Consider the following 20,088-nt stretch of genomic DNA (forward strand, 5'->3'; position numbering starts at 1 on the left):
GAAAAACTTCTTAATATTACACACTTTAAAATGGACCAAATATATAAAATAACTTCTCATAGCACCATAAAGATTCAGAATCCCATGCAACAGTCCTAAATATTTGTGCTAGTGAATTTTTAATAGCTGTGAAAATACTTTTAGAATTGGAAACAGAAAATTGATTGGGGGGGGGGGGGGGGGCGGCGATGCTTGCAATAGATAATAGTAGGGAGGGGAACTATTCAAGCACCAAGTATGTACTGCATGCACCCCACATTTTTCTTTTTAAATTCGACAAGTACTTTCATAGCTATTACAAATTCACAGGCGCAGATTTTCAGGACTATCTGAATGGGCTAAATATCTTTTTGGCCTATGATAAATTATTTTACACGCTTTATAGTCCATTTTAAAAATGTGTTATACTAAAGAGTTCTTTTTTAAGTATTTATTTGCTGCTTTTTAGTCTTGTGTGTGTCAAATCTTTCAATCAATCCAAACATTTTGATGAGAGTAAAACAGAGACTAAGGGTAAATTTCAGGATTATTTTAGTTTCCCGTCACCTGAGTCAACTAATTCATTGCTCCCTCCTACAGTTATCTTAAGAAGGTAAAAATTAGACTGAACTGACCTCACATGCACCAGCAACTGTTTGAAATGTATCCACCTTGTTGGGCTACAAAAGTTAATATTTTGCTTTAGTTTCATGCTGACTGAAGATCAGTTGTATCTGTTTATCTTTTTGCTGCAGTAAACTCCACCTGAAAATAGTTCCTAAATCTGATGTATGTCAAGAAATTTATGTCATGGTTAATCAACTTCTTTTGAAATAATGTAGCTGAAACAAAAAATTTACTTTACAACACATTTAATTCATCAAAAGCGATGTCACAGAGACCATGACAAAAATTCGAATAACCCTGAAGATAACCTGCTGTTCATGGCATTTCTTATGTAGGTTTTTATAAAGAAAATTTGAATATTTGTATTGTTTAAAGTGGTAATTTCAGTTGGTTGTGGAGACAGAAGTGCTTGTCAAGGAGGGCTGGGAAAACTCTGCTGTAACATAAGATATATTTTATTCACCTTGTGTTGCAATGTCAGAATGGTGTGGCACTGCTGGATATGCCCATTGTAGGTGCATGGTCCACGGTCCATGCTGATGATGCTGAAAAGAAATGGCAATGTGATGGCCAGTTGACATCCACATCCTTCTTTGCTGACATTGTTTACCCCAATCAGCAGCATGTGGCTGAGTTAACACTATGCAGCCCTGAGTGAGCAGTGACAATAGCATGTACTTTTGCTGATTCCTGTAGGTGGCCATGGCTATTGGGTTAGAAGCTCGCCATGGTTTGGTGGGATGGTAGCAGTACCACCCTGCCTGTGAACCATTGCATTTCGAGGCAGAAATTTGGTGGCCTCGAGGGTCACCTAAGTCCTTGGTGGTGAACTTAGCGCCTTGAGCTGGTCTGGTGGAACTGGCTACCCACACCAGCAATGGCTGCTGGCTGCCCCATAGCAAGCTGCAAACTGACATGGACCTGTTGTCATGGAGCATGCTGCCAGACTGTGCATAACTGGACCAGAATCAGAGGGAATTTACAGTGGTTAGTAGCAAACCCAAGGTATAGAGGTAGCGTCTTTGACTAGTAATCAAAACATCTTTGGTCCTTGGTTCATAACCTCACACAGCTTAAATTTTGAATAAAAATCATTGGCAATGGCAGAGGACTTCCATCATAAGAAGTCACCCTCATTCTGCCAACAGTTTGGTCAAAGAGGGCACTCTATTTCCATTGGGTGGGAAACTGCCTCTAAAAGGTGGAAGAATCAGCAATGATCAATGACATGAGGATGTAGAAGACAATGGAAACCACTGCATTAAAGAAACATAATGTTATCCCCTCTCTGGGAGGGGAGTGCCAAGAGAAAACTGACCACGAGAAAAAGATTGAATAACAACAACAGGATAATGTTCTATGAGTCAGGGTGTGCAATTTAAGGAGTTGAACATTGTAGGAAAGCTACAAATCCAAAAATGGAAATGCTAAAACTCAATCTAGGTCACTACTGGCCATTAAAATTGCTACACCAATAAGAAATGCAGATGATAAACGGGTATTCATTGGACAAATATATTATACTAGAACTGACATATGATTACATTTTCACACAATTTGGGTGCATGGATCCTGAGAAATCAGTACCCAGAACAACCACCTCTGGCTGTAATAATGGCCTTGATAAGCCTGGGAATTGAGTCAAACAAAGCTTGGATGGCATGTACAGGTACAGCTGCCCATGCAGCTTCAACACAATACCACAGTTCATCAAGAGTAGTAACTGGTGTATTGGGACAAGCCAGTTGCTCGGCCACCATTGACCAAACGTTTTCAATTGGTGAGAGATCTAGAGAATGTGCTGCCCAGGGCAGAAGTCGAACATTTTCTGTATCCAGAAAGGCCCGAACAGGACCTGCAACATGCGGTTGTGCATTATCCTGCTGATATGTAGGGTTTCGAAGGGATCGAATGAAGGGTAGAGCCATGGGTCATAACACACCTAAAATGTAACGTCCACTGTTCAAAGTGCCATCAGTGCGAACAAGAGGTGACCGAGACGTGTAACCAACAGCTCCCCATACCATCACACCCAGTGATACGCCAGAATGGCGATGATGAATACACGCTTCCAATGTGCGTTCACCATGATGTTGCTAAACACAGATGCGTCCATCAAGATGCTGTAAACAGAACCTGGATTCATCCGAAAAAATGACGTTTTGCCATTTGTGCACCCAGGTTTGCCATTGAGTACACCATCACAGGCGCTCCTGTCTGTGATGCAGTGTCAAGGGTAGCCGCAGCCATTGTCTCCAAGCTGATAGTCCATGCTGCTGCAAACGTTGTCGAACTGTTCGTGCAGACGGTTGTTGTCTTGCAAATGTCCCCATCTGTTGACTCAGGAATCAAGATGTGGCTGCATGATCCATTACAGCCATGTGGATAAGATGCCTGTCATCTCAACTGTTAGTGATATGAAGCTGTTGGGATCCAGCACAGCATTCCGCATTACCCTCCTGAACCCACCAATTCCATATTCTGCTAACAGTCATTGGATCTCGACCAACGCGAGCAGCAATGTCGCGATACGATAAACCGCAATCGCGATAGGCTATGATCTGATGTTTATCAAAGTCGGAAACATGATGGTACGCATTTCTCCTCCTTACACGAGGCATCACAACAATGTTTCACCAGGCAACGCTGGTCAACTGTTGTTTGTGTATGAGAAATCAGTTGGAAGCTTTCCTCATGTCAGCACGTTCTAGGTGTTGCCACTGGCACCATCCTTGTGTGAATGCTCTGAAAAGCTAATCATTTGCATATCACGGCATCTTCTTCCTGCCGGTTAAATTTCGCGTCTATAGCACATCTTTGTCGTGTAGCAATTTTAATGGCCAGTAGTGTATAATGGGGGTCAGTGAAGTGAAATGGAAAGAAGGCGACAATTTTTGGTCTGATTAGTAAAGGGTAACAACAGCAGCAGAAAATTGTAAAATGGGAGTAGGATTCATTATAAATAAAAGGTATGGCAGGGAGTGAGTTACTGTGAACAGTTCAAAGACAGGACTGTCCTCATCAGAATTGACAGCAAACCAACACTGACAAAAAAAACTTCAGTTATATGTGCCAACATCACAAGCAGAAGATGAAGAGACAGAGACAGTGTTTGAGGATGTTCAACAGGTAATTCAGTATGTAAAAGGAGAGGGAAATGTAATAGTCCTGGGGGACTGGAATGCAGTTGTAAGGGAAGGAATAGAAAAAAGGGCTACAGGAGAATATGGGCTTGGTACTAGGAATGAGAGAGTAGAAAACCTAATTGAATTCTGCAATAAATTTTGCAGGTAGTAATAACAAATTCTCTGTTCAAGAATCATATGCTGAGGAGGTACACTTGGAGAAGTCTGGGACTTACAGTCAGATTACGTCATGGTCAGGCAGAGAGTCTGACAATATTGGATTCTAAGTTGAACCCAGGGGCAGATATAGATTCAGCTCACAATTTGGTAATGGTGAAAATGAGCATGAAATTTAAGAGACTAGTCAAGAAGAATTAAGACACAAAGAAGTGTGATACGGAAGTACTAAGAAATGAAGACATATGGTTGAATTTCTCTGAGGCTATAGATAGTGTGATAATGAATAGCTCAGTAGGCACTTCAACTGAAAAGGAATGGACTACTCCAAAAAAGGGCATCACAGAAGTGGGAAGGAAAAACATAGGTATAAAAAGGTAACAGTGAAGAAACCATAGGTAACAGAAGAAATACTTCAGTTGATCAATGAAAGAAGGAAGTACATAAGTGTTCAGGGAAATACAGGCATACAGAAATACAAGTCACTTAGGCATGAAATAATAGGAAGTACATGGAAGCTAAAGTGCAATGGCTGCAGGAAAAATGTGAAGAAACCAAAAAAGAAATGATTGTCGGAGGGACTGACTCAGCATACAGAAAAGTCAAAGCAACCATTGGTGAAATTAAAAAGCAAGGGTGGTAACATGAAGAGTGAAATCAGAATTCCACTGTTAAGTGCAGAGGAGAGAGCACATAGGTGGAAGGAGTAAAAGAGTACCTTTGAGGGCCTCTACAAGGGTGAGGACTCGTCTGATTATGTGACAGAAGAAGAACAGGAGTTGATGTAGAAGAGACACAGGATCCAGTATTGTAATCAGAATTTAAAAGAAGTTTGGAAGACCTAAGATTGAATAAGGCAGGTGGGATAGATAACATCCCATCAGAACTTCTAAAATCCTTGGGTGAATTGGAAACAAAATGACTGCTAATACTGATGTGTATAATGTGTGAGACCGGTAACGTACCGTCAGAATTTCAGGAAACATCATGCCCCATTTTTAGAACACATGCGCAAGGAATGTGCAACCGCAGAAATCGTGCATGCACAGTGATATGCCCTATTCAAACTGCCCCTGCCTAAAATCGCAGAGCAGCTCTCCCGCACATGCGCTGTACGCTGGATTTGTCAACAGTGCAGCCAGACGTTACTCACCAACGGCCATACTAGGCCAGTGTTATGACGGGCCTGTTATCAAAGAATCTTGATTTTCGTGTTGTGATTTAATAGCAGTGAAGACTATTTACAACACATCTGCCAGGAAAGCTTGAAGAGTCACAACATAATTCTGAATATAGCAAGGGCCAATGAGTGCAAAGACTACCGCACAATCAGCTTAACAGCTCCTGCATCAGCTGGTGACAAGAATAATAGAATTTATGGCAGAATGGAAAATAAAATTGAAGACCTGTTAGATGATGATCAGTTTGGCTTTAAGAAAGGTAAAGGCCCAGACAGGCAGTTCTGGCATTGCAGTTGATAATGGAAGCTAGACCAAAGAAAAATCAAGACACGTTCATAGGATTTTTCTGCCTGGAAAAAACGTTCAGAAATGTAAAATGGTGAAAAAAGTTCGAAAGTATGGAAAAAATTGGGACATGCTACAAAGAAAAATAGGTGATATGTAATGTGTACAAGAACCAAGAGAGAGTAATGAGAATGGAAGAATGAGAATGGAAGACCAAGAATGAAGTGCTTGGATTAAAAGAGTGTAAGACATGGATGTAGTCCTTCACCCCAACGGTTCAAACCATACATCAAAGAAACAATAAGGGAAACAGAAGAAAGATTCAGGACTGGGATTAAAATTCAAGGTGAAAGGATGTCAATGATAAGATTCAGTTGTGAGATTGCTATCCTCAGTGAAAGTGAGGAAGAATTATAGGATGTGTTGAGGGGAATGAGCAGTTTAATAAGTACAGATTATGGAATAAGAGTAAATTGAAGAAAGGCAAAAGTAATGAGAAGTAGCTGGAACAGGAATGGGGAGAAATTTAACATTAACACTGGTGATCAGGAAGTAGATTAAGTTAGCAGCAAAACTAACCATGATGGATAAAGCAAGGGATACATAAAAAGCAGACTAGCATTGGCAAAAACGGCATTCCTGGCCAAGAGAGATCTACTAATATCACACATAGGCCTTAATTTGAGGAATAAATTTCAAAGAATGTACATTTGGAGCACAGCATTGTAATGTAGTGGAACATGGACTGTGGGAAAACCGGAACAAAAGTGAATGGAAGCATTTCAGACGTGGTGCTACAGAAGAATATAGAAATTAGGTTGGCTGATATGATAAGGAATGAGGAGGTACTCCACAGTATCAGTGAGGGAAGAAATATATGAACGTACTCTACAGTATCAGTGAGGGAAGAAATATATGGAAAACACTGACAAGAAGAAGGGACAGGATGATAGGACATCTGTTACGTCATAAGAGAATAACTTCAATGGAGCTAGAGGGAACAGTAGAGGGTAAAACTGTAGAGAAAGAAAGAGATTGGAACACATCCAGTAAATAATTAAGGACATATGTTGCAAGTGCTACTCTGAGATAAACAGGCTGGAAAAGGAGAGGAATTCATGGCAGGCTGCATCAAATCAGTCAGAAGACTGATGACTCAAAAAAAGAAAAAAAAACTAAAGAAAGTTGCATCCTTGTTGTGCCATTACACTGCTTTCAGACACTTACAGATCAACACCTTGGTGTCCCAATGGTGTCTTGTAATTGTGACATAAAGTCATGCAGGCAGATTATGACCATATTCCAAATCAATAGGAGTACTGCATAATTGCTGTATTGATCACTAAATAAGAAGCCACCAGCTGTTAAACTTATGATTTTATTTGACACACTTTGGGTAGAACCCACCCTTGGACTGTCAAGACAGTATGTAAAAAATAAAATTGTCATTGCACACTATCCTCAGACTATCCTCAGTCTGCAATGACAGCTTTGTTTGTTACATACTGTCTTTACATGTATTTGATCACTACGGCATTCATGACAATCGGAGGGTGGGTTCTACTTGTGGTGTATCAAATGAAATCATGGGTTTATCAGCTGACAACTTCTTATTTAGTGACCAATACAGCAGTTATACATTACTGCTACTGATTCCAAACAGTGTGGAAAGATACCAATGGCCAGTCCATCACTGCAAAGTCTTTCTGCAATGTCATCATGATTGCATGGCTTAACCCACCCACATTGTGGTGCAGAAACAGGCTGGCTTGTGAAATTACATATCGACAACTCTGTGCTCTCCTGCTTGCCTCACACATGGCTGCCATGGTGCTGCTCGAGTTTAGTAACACCCAATACTTAGTGGTGGCATTACACAGGAAATACCACGTAACAGTAATTTTGGCTTTATAAATTGGAACTACTTTTTAAATACAGGTTGGGTTTTGATGCTAACATGTTTCCTGGTTTGTTTCATCAAGTTAAAAAGTAATAACAATTAGTGTTTTTTCATATACAAATTTTATGAATGTGAGTTTTAGTATTTGTTTACTGTCATTGAGCATATTTTTGCATATAAACTATGCTTCTTGACAATTTAATCATAACTCTGCACAAAGTACCATTATTTCATTAATTTAACCAATAAATAACATTACAATGTGTGCTCATTAAGATTTGGTACATTACATATACATTGCAAAGTGGTATTGCATGGTTCACTAGGCCAAGAATCACAATTTTCGTTTAGAGTCATCCTTTTATTTTACTTACACCCCCCACCCCCCAAAGTATCACACCACACTGCAACGTTTCTCTCCTTCTTGAAGTGGCCTTCTTGCTTGTTTTGGAGGGACCCCACCTTCTACCAGAGTCTTGCTGTCAAATGACTACTGTTACATAGTAACAAGTGCTCAAAGGTACACTAACAGGGTTTATTATACCAATTACAAATCGGTTTAACTTATGACCAACAATAAGTTCATACAATCAGATAATAATGTGAATAGACTCTCCTTACAGTTACAAGTCAAATTCAGTTCTGTGATATACATAGATCTCCATAGTTACCGAATCCCCCAATCACAGAACTCCATTACGGATGGAGCTCCATGGCATGCCACACTTCTCTGTTGTCTCTGACCCCCTGCCTACTCTGACATCAGGTCTCCAGCATAAATCACCACCACTCCAATCTGAATAGAACTTAATTTTCTTTTACCAATAGCTATTATTACTTATACCTTGCCTTCTGTGATTCAGTTCAGCAAGAAGAGTGCATATCAGCAGCTCTCACTGACCAATGTGCACATCTGCACCTTTACATCTGCCACCCCTCAAGGTTTCAGAGCCAACTGAAGGTATCCCGTATTACTTAATTACTGCTCATTTATTCATAAAATATCCTTATTCCCCTACATGTTCTCACTCCACTTACATCTTATGTTGCTACTGAGAGAAACTATCTTTTCAAGAAACCACTCTGTGTAACATAGCCCCTATAAGCTCATTATTCCTCAAGTTCTTAAATATTCATATAATAAGATCTTGGTTCTTAGACAAACAGACAGTTATTTCATAGCGTGCTCCCTGTTCTAGTACACTGTTGAACCTATATCACGTGTCCAGTGGATCGCTTATGTTAATCACATTTATTGCCAATATTATTCTAATCAAAAAGTTCCACCCATGATGCCTGAACTGTTCCATGCAGGCCTATATTCTCTTGCAAGTAGAAATCAGGAGATGTCATTCCTAATGGTCTGAGTTAGATTACACCTTCTTATCCACTAAAGGTTAATTCATATGCACCACTTAACACCAGTACAGTGTATCCTTAATCTGAAGTGACTGAACAGACAATTTAATCCTAAGTAATATACCCCATTCATATGCACCATTTAATGCCAATACAGTGTATCCTTAATCTAAACTGTTGAGTAGACAATGTAATCCTAAGTAATATACCCCATTCATGCAAAAAGTAAACAAAAAACCTAGCAATTTCATATTCCAAAAGAGCACCCCACTGGGCATTGTTGCTCCAATCCTAATAGTCTCATTTTTTAGTATATTATTGACAAATTATCCACCCTATGAACTATGACCCTTGCTATTGGTGGGGAAGCTTACGTGCCTCAGCAATACAGATAACCATGTTGTAGATGCTACCCCAGTGGAGGAATAGCTGTTGAGAGGTCAGACAGACATGTAGTTCCAGAAGAGGGGCAACAGCCTTTTCAGTAGTTGCAGTGGAAACAGTCTGGATGACTGACTGATCTGGCCTTGTAACATCAAACTAAATGGTCTTTCTGTGCTCATACTGCGAATGGCTGAAAGCAAGGAGAAACTACAGCTGTAACTTTTCCTGAGAGCATGCAGCTCTACTGTATGATGAAATGATGACAGCATCCTCCTGAGTAAAATATTCTGGAGGTGAAATAGTCCCCCTTTCAGATCTTCATTTCGGGACTACTCAGGAGGAGTTCATCATGAGGAGAAACAAAACTGGCATTCTACAGATCAGGGCATGGAATGTTAGATCCCTTAATTAGCCAGGTAGTTTAGAAAATTTAAAAAGGTTTCGAAATGGACTATTGAAGTTAGATATAGTGGGAATTAGAGAAATTCAGTGGCAGAAGGAACAGGACTTCTTGTCAGGTGAATACGGGGTTATAAATACAACATCAAATAAGGGTAAAGCAGATGTGGGTTCAATAATGAATAAGAAAATAGTAATGTGGGTAACCTACGATGAACAGCACACTGAATGAATTACTATAACTGAGGTACACATGAAGAGCACATCCAACACTATAGTACAAGTTTGCATACCAATTAGCTCTGCAGATGATGAACAGATTGAAGAAATGTATGACAAAACAAAAGCAATTATTCAGGTAGTTAAGGGAGATATAAGTTTAACAGTGATGGAGTTCTGGAATTCAATAGTAGGAAAAGGAAGAGAAGGAAAAATAGTAGGTGAATACAGACTTGGGTGAAAGGAATGAAACAGAAAGCTGCCTGGTAGGGTTTTGCACAGGGCATAATTTAATCATCACCAACAACTGGTTTAAGAAACATGAAAGAAAGCTGTACATCTGGAAGAGACCTGGAGTCTCCAGTAGGTTTCTGGATTGATTGTGTAATGGTAAGGTGCAGATTTCAGAACCAGATTTTAAATTGTAAGACTTTTCCAGGGGAAGAGTGGACTCTGACCACAATTTATTGGTTATGAACTGTAAATTAAAACTGAAAATTTGCAAAACGGTAGGAAATTAAGGAGATGGACCCAGAATAATTTGAAAGAAGCAGAGTTTGTTAGTAGTTTCAGAGGGAGCATTAGGCAATGACTGGCAAGTACAGGGTATAGGAATACAGTAGAAGATGAGTCTGTAGCTTTGAGAAACGAACTACTGAAGACAGCAAAGGATCAAATAGGTAAAAATATAAGGTTTAGCAGAAATTCTTGGATAACACAGCAGATATTGAATTTAATTTGTGAAGGGATAAAATATAAAAATGCAGTAAATAAAGCAGGCATGAGGGAATAGAAATGTCTAAAAAATGAGATTGACACGAAGTCCAAAATGAGAGAAGGAATAACTACAGGACAAATTTAAGGACTTAGAAGCACATATCACTAAGAGAAAGATCACTAGGAAAAAGACATATATCACCTACAGGAAAATTAGAGAGACCTTCAGAGAAAAGAGCAGCAACTGTATGAATACAAAAAGCTCAGATGGAAAACCAGTCCTAAGCCAAGAAGAGAAAGCAGAAAGGTGGAAGGAGTATATACAGGGTCTATACAAAGGAGATATACGCAAGAGCAATATTATAGAAATGGAAGAGGACACAGATGAATATAAGGTGGGAGATATGATACTGGAAGAAGAGTTTGACAGAGCACTGAAAGACCTAAGTCGAAACAAGGCCCCAGGAGTAGACAACATTCCATCAGTCTTCCATCTTTGTTCAAGACTTATGAACAGGCAAAATACCCCTCAGACTTCAAGGAGAATAATATTCCAATGCAGAAGAAAGCAGGTACTGAAATGTGTGAAAATTACTGAATTATCAGTTCAATAAGTCATGGTTGCAAAATACTAACACAAATTCTTTATAGAAGAATGGAAGCTATCACAGTAACCAACCTTGGAAAAGATCTGTTTGGAATTCGGAAAAACATAGGAAAACACTAGGCAATACTGACCCCCACAGCTTATGTTAGAAGGTAGGTTAAGGACAGGCAAATCCACATTTATAGAGTTGTAGACTTAGAGAAAGATTTTGACAATGTTGACTGGAAGACTCTCTTTCAAATTCTGAAGGTAGCAGGGGTAAAATACAGGGAGCAAAAGGCACTTTACAACTTGTACAGAAACCATGCAGTAGTTACAATAGTTGAGGGGCATGAAAAGGAAGCAGTGACTGAGAAGGGAGTGAGGCAGATTTGTAGCCTATCCCTGATGTTATTCAATCTGTACATTGAGCAAGCAGTTAATGGTGGTGGTGGCGGTTGGTGTTTAACGTCCTGTCGACAATGAGGTCATTACAGACGGAGCACAAGCTCGAGTTAGGGAAGGATTGGGAAAGAAATCGGCCGTGCCCTTTCAAAGGAACCATCCCGGCATTTGCCTGAACGATTTAGGGAAATCACGGAAAACCTAAATCAGGATGGCTGGAGACAGGATTGAACCGTCGTCCTCCCGAATGCGAGTCCAGTGTGCTAACCACTGCGCCACCTCGCTCAGTAGCAAGCAGTTAAGGAAACCAAACAAAAATTTGGAGCTGAAATTAAAGTCCAGGGAGAAAAAATAAAAACTTTGAAGTTTACCAAAGACGAAATTATATCAGAGACAGCAAAAGACTTGGATGAGCAATTGAATGGGATGGACTTAGCCTTGAAAAGAGGATATCAACAGCAGAATACCAAGGATAATGGAGTGTAGTCAAATTAAATCAGGTGATGCTGATGGAATTAGATTAGGAAACAGGACACTTAAAGTAGTAGATGAGTTTTGCTAGTAGAACATAAAAGTAACTGATCACAACTGAAGTAGAAGGGGTATAAAATGTAGACTGGCGATGACCAGAAAAGCATTTCCAAAAAGGATAAGTTGATTAACATCAAATATTGATTTAAGTGTCAGAAAGTCTTTTATGAAAGTATTTGTATGGTATGTAGCCATGTATGAAAGTGAAACATGGCCAATAAACAGTTTAGACAGGAGGAGAATAGAAGCTTTTGAAATGTGCTACAGAAGAATACTGAAGGTTAGATGGGTACGTCATGTAACTAATGATGAAGTACTGAATGGAATTGGGGAGACAAGAAATTTGTGGCACAACCCGAATAGAAGGGATCAACTGATATGACACATTCTGGGACATCAATGGATCTCCAATTTAGTACTGGATGGAAGTGTGGACGGTAAAAATTGTAAAGGGAGACTGAGAGATGGATACAGTAAGCAGATTTAGAAGGATGTAGGTTGTAGTAGTTATTCACAGTTGAAGAGGCCTGCATGGGATAGAATAGCAAGGAGAGCTGAATCAGTCTTGTCTTTGGACTGAAGACCACACCAACAAACAACAACATATACTTAATAACTATTTTTCTTAATAACTTTAATGTTAATACCTAATTCTCATTCACCAGGCACCTCATGGGTTAATATCAACCATGACTTACATAGTTACCACCCCATTCATTTCAGATTACAGTTCATCACTTGATTACTATCTTATCTCCATAATTCATCTCTTCAATCATTTATATATGGCTTACTATAGCATAATCCCTTGTATTTAATTGACGTCATACCCTCTAACCTGATCTTCTGTAAAAAAGGGTTGAGGAGTTTTGTTGAATCCTACTCTGCCTTAAATTTTAACACACTGTAGTGAAGAATTTACCACTCTTTGACTACAAGTGTTTTTAATCTTACATGTTTTTCTTTCCTTTAATTGGGTAAGTGAGCACAGTTGCTTTTGGGTGAGGTATATTTGTTATTACATATTGCTCTTTGTAGAGATGTTGAAACCTGGATGTTAGTCTTTCACTCGTTGAACTTCTATTATGCTGCTCTATAAGTCCCCTAATTTATACATTATTGGGTGCTCCTTTCCCAATTTTTTTTTCCTTTCTACCTGCTATTATCAATGTCTTTTTAATATCTGACTGTGATATTGGAGTGATCAAGATGTTGTCTTTCGGCCAAAAAAAAAAAAAAAATCATCAATTTTCTCATCCAAAATTTCTACGTGTGCTACCTGGGTAACCATACTGCAGAGTTCATTCAATATTATTTCAAAATCACTCACCATCTCAAACCACTTGGGGTGTTTACCAGCACAGTACATTTGACATACCTCCCTAATTCCCACGTCACACAGTTGGCTTTGCTAGCCTGTGGGTGGTACCAGAATAATGATCCTTTTTTTTCCAAACTAGGAACTCCTCAAAATTGCCTTGCCATAAACTGTGCACTATTATCTGATAAGAAATGTTTCAGTCTTTCTAGTTCCTTTAAATAATGATCTCTTAGCTTCAACATGATGCTATAGGCTTGGCTTTTCTTAACAAATACAATTTAACCAATTTCAACCAGATTCCAGGATGATGAAAATGAATGCCACTCATCCCCACCCCAAATGGCAGAGGATCATGGAAGTCCACTGCTACTAAATCCCATAACTTATTGAGTATTATGGGGTGAGGTAAGGTTTGTAGTTTCATCATCTGTTTTTTCCCCTTCTGACATGCCTCACACTGTTTTAATTTTTTTAACTCATCAGTCCATGTTTTTAAAGTAATAACATTATTTAATGTGCATGGTGTGTTTCTTAGGGTCAAAGTGGCAGTACCCCAGCTGTATGTACCAATTCATTAATTCATTACAGTTGAGCAGTATACATAGAAACCTGTTACTCAAAGAGTGACTTTTGTGGAACACTATCCCACTGTGAAGCTACCATCTGGTGTTTAATTTAACGATCCCATTTTCTAACAAATCAGTATGTTTAAGTAGTGCTCGAGCTTCACATTATTCTGTCTTCAAGTTATAACATCCGCATCTAAACTATTTGTTTTCAAAAAATGTACTGTGTAAGTGGCACATTCCCTGACCCTTTCTGCACCCATAAGCCTATTGGAAATGAAGACAATGCATGGAGCATTATATTTTCATTGCCTTTGACATAATTTATAGAACAATTAAAATTCCTGCAAGAACAATGCCCATCTAGTAAGCCTACTGTGTAGCAACTTACTTTTTGAGAGTAGTGTTAATGATGCATGACCATTATGGATGATTCCAGAATGAAATTTTCGCTCTGCAGTGGAGTGTGCACTGATGTGAAACTTTCTGGCAGATTAAAACTGTGTGACGGACCAAGACTCGAACTAAACTTTTGCGGGAGATCTTCTGTGAAGTTTGGAAGGTAGGAGATGAGGTACAAGCAGAATTGAAGCTATGAGGATGAGTCATGAGTTGTGCTTGGGTAGCTTAGTTGGTTTGCCCACGAAAGGTGAAGGTCCCGAGTTCGAGTCTTGATCCAGCACACAGTTTTAATCTGCCAGGAAGTTTCATTATGAATGATTGTCTCATGTCCTGCTAATAGGTATTTAAAACTTCTTAAATGCCCATATTACAGCTAGCATATCTTTTTCGATTATGCCATAATTCCTCTCCGTATGTACGAGCATATGGCTTGCAAATTCTAAAGGTTGGTGTTCCACTACAACGTCCAATTGCATTTCTTGGTACAGCATATGGCTTGCAAATTCTAAAGGTTGGTGTTCCACTACAACATCCAATTGCATTTCTTGGTACAGTTGGGCTCCAAGGCTGTAATATGAGGCATCTGTTGTGAGATGAAATTGATGGCTGAAACTGGGATGCACTCGTAATGGTACTGACATCAAACTCTTCCTGATAGCTAAGAACTCAGCTCTGCATTCTTGTGATCACCACCACACTGAATAGGTGGTGCATTTCAGACTGATTGTCTGTGAAATCCTGTCATTAATATGCTCACAGTTGTTTTTTGTTAGATGGTTCTGGACATTTTACTAACTGTGTCTAACTTAACACGGGTCTAGACTTATTCCTTCCCTGTTTATCACATGACTTAAAAACTTAATTTCATTCCTTCTGAACTGAGGTTTGGATAATTTCAAGGTAATTCCCTGTGATTATAATCGAGATATTTGTTTATCCAAAGTGTATATGTGATCCTTCCAGGTTTGTCATCTGCGTACACCAAGATCTTGTCTTTCCGATCATCTCCAATTGCCCTATCAAGAGCTCTTATGAAGAGTGACACTGAGATGTTCAATGCAAATGAGCTAAACCCTTGAACAGAAATGTTGTATATTCACGCAATATCTCATATTGTTTAATTTGCCAATATTCATATGTTAAATCCATAGTACTAATATACTTCACCCCTGAGAACCTTGTCGACAACTCATCTGTTATGGGTTGTCTGTCTTCTTCTGGTTCTATCATCCTATCTAGTGTTCTTGCATAAAACACTAGCCTGACTACCCCATCTGGTTTCTTAACAACAACCAGTGTATTATTATATCTATTAGATGTTTCTGTTACATCCCAATCTACTATCCCATTAATGTCATGCCATATCATGTCCTTTAACACTATCCGTATCTTGGGTGCTCTCACACACAACAGATCATGAGGCTTTATATTTAGTGTGCATGTGAAATCTTCAGTCATTCCTGGTTTCAGTGAAAATATCGCTTTATGATTGGTAAGCAACTGAATAATGTCTGCTTTCCCTTTGCATTAAGTCCTAGTGATTTATCAATATTAGCTATTACATCTTTCACTGATAATGTTTCCATATATGTAACACTCATTTGTACCTCTGATTTATTGCTGTTTCTATTGTGAGTATTACATTCACACGACTAGTTGCCATGGCATCGACTGGTAATGATACTAGCTGTTGATGATCACCATATGGAAAAGTTACCGATCCTGCACAAAAGTCTAAAGTAACTTAAGAATCTAAGAGGCAGCCCATTCCCAGAAGGATAGGGATGTTTAAATAAGATATAAGGATTATTGCCTAATCAAACATATATGTGCCACTAGAAAAATGAATTAAGATTTATGCCTGTACATATTTACTGCTTTTACTTGTAATTTCTGTTAACTTCACTTTGGTGATGCAGCACTGGAAAAATATGCATAAAATTACAGACAATTAAAAAAAAACTTGTCCACAATGCAAATTTCACTGCCTGAATCCAGAATTATATCTACTGGAACCTTACCTATCATTCTACACATCTTTGGTTGGGTGTAATTTGTAGTTATATATTTATTGTCATCTAATAAATCATGAATCACCACACTACTTGATTGCTACAGATTCAGGAGATCAAGTCTCTCTTCCAAAACTTATCAGTTTTCCCTCTGTGTGCTGTTATGGAATTCTCAAGTGTCCTGACCTCTGTCAGAAGTACTTTGATTAGCAGCTACATCTCTGTAAGGTGTGAATTTAGGGAATTTACGGTTGATTCCTTTACTATGTGTTGACGTAAAAATCATCACACACACTATTGTGTTGATTGCTCATAACTGATTCCTCATTCCTACTCTTTCTTTCTGATTGTGGATAGTATTGAGTGGACCTGTCATCGCTATTGGACAATAAATATGGGAATCTGTTACTATTATTACAAGTTATTGATCTAATGTCTGCTGGCCCGACCACAGAGTCTGAAGATGGGACATATTGCATGTGTGAGATATTATTCGGTTGTGAGTATAATGTAGTTTCTCTGTGCTCATATGCCATTCTTATGTCTGTAAATGAATGTCAATTCCATTAATTAAGAACGATATTGTTTCTACATCTCTATTTGTCAATTTCTGCACAGTCATTTTAGTTACTAGTAACCTAGTTTCTACTATTTGGAACCATTTAATCATTGTGTCTTGGCCCTTAGATTGTCTTAATGGAATGTATGTGTTGTAACTGACCCTCTACCTTGTTGTCTAATAGTTTCAAACTGTATGTCTACTACATCTACAGGTTTGACCCCCATGCCAAGAATAGTTTCCAATCTAGCCATTCTCCCATTGACTTATGTCATAAGTTTACTGGTATTTCATTCCATTTGCTGTAATCTGGTATCCACTTGGTTCAACTTCGAATCTAATTGAGTAAAATTATTATTCATCTGATCTCTCATTGTTCCTGTAACTGATGACAGTAAGGTTCTATCTGTAAAAACCATGATTCCATCTGTGAAAATTTTTCATTGATCTGTAGTATGAATGTATTTAATAATGCTTCAGTTGTTTGATGATCACCTATGAGAGCCATGGTTGTTAAATTCATGTCCTAAGTATTTAGTATATTGACACAAAGTTATTGCTATATTACCCAGATAAACAGATACAGCTTTGAGTTTAAAAGAACTTTAGAGATCAGAAGCTGTATATTATTCACTCTTTCCTAGTCCTGCACTGAATTTGTTCAATACAACATTTTTGACCCACTGGATATTTATAGCTATAAAGATAGATGCCAAGGTACATTCTTAAATGATGCATCATGCTGCTGCAAAGTGTTGACAAGGATGGCAGGTAATCTAACTTATTGTCACTAAAGTAAGTTTGTTTACATACAATTGAGACTAGACCTAATCTTTTGTAAACATGTTTTCTTGTTTTTTCAGTAATTTAATTTGACTTATTCTCACTAAAGTAAGATTTTTACCATGAGTGAAAAGTGCCTGACATGTCATAGAATTGATAGCTCTGGGATTTGGTATAATGGTTGCAGTAGTTTCTTCCATTGGGGTGATTGTAGCAGTGAGGGAAATGGGGAAGTAGATCAGATTCATCAGTGGTTCTATTGGATATGCAGTAGAGATAGGAAAATAGTGGAACAGGAGGGGAAAATTACTGCCCTTCAGGCACAGTTAGAGCAGGCTAGGGAAGATCTGAACAGGTTAAGGAGGGAGAAGGGTAAAGAGAGTTGGGAAGTGGCAACAGATAACAGGAGGAACAGACCTAGAACTTTGTCAGACAGCTTTGTGGTGAATGTGAAGAATAAGTTTGACCTGTTGCTTCAGTTAGAAACTGAGACAGAGGTAGGTGTAGAGAGGGCGCAAACAAACTTTCAGTAGAAAATTGAATAAGAATGTAGGGAAGTCAGCAAAGAGAAACAAAGTTTAGTTGTTAGGTAGTTTACATGCCAGAGGTGTAGGCCAACTTTTGCAGTACCAGTTAGGATCAGAATACCAGGTCACAATTTTTTTCTTTTTTTAACCTAGTGGTGGTCTGGGTCAGGTGACAGAGGATTTAGGTTCACTCTGTAAAGATTTTACTAAGAAAGATATCGTGGTTATTGTGGGTGGGCCGGGCAATAGTATTGACAGAGATCATGGGTACAGTATAGTGTGTGACCTGGCAAAGATTGCATCAGCAATGAGACATACTAGTGTTGAGTTTGCGTCTGTTCTGAGATGCCTTGACCAACCTCATTTGAACTCTTCTGTCAGGAGAGTTAATTTGGAGTTGGAACAGCTACTTGGGTCGGGTGCAGGTCACATATTGGTTTGGTTCTTGTTGATTCCCTCCATGGTGGGACATGGACTACACCTCAACAGGAAAGGGAAGGGTAAACTGACTGGGCTAATAGCAGGAAATGTAAGGGGGAGAGGCACTGCCATGAGTGGTAATATACCAGTGGTTATATGTGTTGGAGCAGCAACTTTTTTAGGATAGGTAGGATAGAACGAAGTCAAGTTCTGAGAGAAGTAAAGATTGAAACAAACCTTCAGTTTTAGAAAGAAATCAAACAGCATAATCCTGCCACTTTGGATCAGCAAAAACAGCTGTTGGTTAAAAATTTACAGCAATCAGCAGAAATTTTATTTCCACCTGATTTCATCTCGGTAAATGTGAAATGCCAACTATCTTTAGTGCATCAAAATATTCGAGGACTTAGAAGAAAAATTAATGAACTACTTATGTGCATTGATGAATTAGAGTCATCGAACCCAGTTGATATAATCTGCCTCTCTGAATATCATGTGACCACTGGTACGGATATGTTAAACCTTACAGAATTTAAGTTAGCCTCTTACTTCTGTAGGCAAAATATGGAGAAAGGAGGAGTTGCCACATTTGTTAAAAATATTTTTAAATTTAAGAATACTGAGATTAATAAATTTTGCTTAGAGCACCACTTAGAAGCATGTGCAGCAGAGATAGAATTTCATACTAGGTCCTTTATAATAGTAGCCATATAAAGAGCACTTTCAGGAAATTTCAACCTGTTTATAAATGTTCTTGAAGATTTATTATCTCATCTAAAATTAAAAAACAAAGAACTAGTCATTGCTGGTGATTTTAATATAGATGTCCTGAAAAACACTGTCAGTGAACAGTTACTGAAATCAGTTATGTTGTCATTCAATTTCATCTCTACTGTAAATTTCACAACTAGGGTAAACAAATGTTCTAAGACTAACATTGATAATATCTTTATAGACTGTTCTAGGCAAGTAAGCCACATTACAAAACCAGTAGTAAATGGGTCGTCTGATCAAGACATGCAACACCTAACATTAAATCTTGAAAATTGTCAGGGTAAAACAGCTATCAGAACCGAGTTCAGAAGGCCAATAAAACAGTGAAAAATTGAGAAATTTAGAAGATTGCTCAAAGAAATTAACTGGATGGATGTTTACAGCATCCAAGACACAATTGGAAAATACAAAACATTCATTAATAAAGTTAGCACCTTATTTGAAAATTGTTTTCCCCTGAAGGTAACTCAAATTAAGCAGAAGTCTAATAAGAAACCATGGATCACACAAGGGATCATGTGAGACAAAAAGGAAACTCTATTTGACATGTAGGGACACCTTTGATACTAGCATTATAGCTCATTACAAAACTTACTGCAAAATATTGAAGAAGGTTATCCAGAAATCTAGACACCTGCATTATGAGAAGAATATAAATACATTCAGCAATAAAATAAAAACAATATGGGATATAGTTAAGTCAGAGACAGGTAGGAGCAGAAATGAGGAGGAACAAATAGCTCTAAAAATAAATGAAACCCTGGTGACAAATACATGTTGTGTTGCAAACCATTTAAACAAGTATTTTGTCTCTGTTACTAATAGCATGGGGTTGACAGGTTCAGTAAAT

Source organism: Schistocerca piceifrons, chromosome 4 (genome assembly GCF_021461385.2).
Source record: "Schistocerca piceifrons isolate TAMUIC-IGC-003096 chromosome 4, iqSchPice1.1, whole genome shotgun sequence".
Lineage (NCBI taxonomy): Eukaryota > Metazoa > Arthropoda > Insecta > Orthoptera > Acrididae > Schistocerca > Schistocerca piceifrons.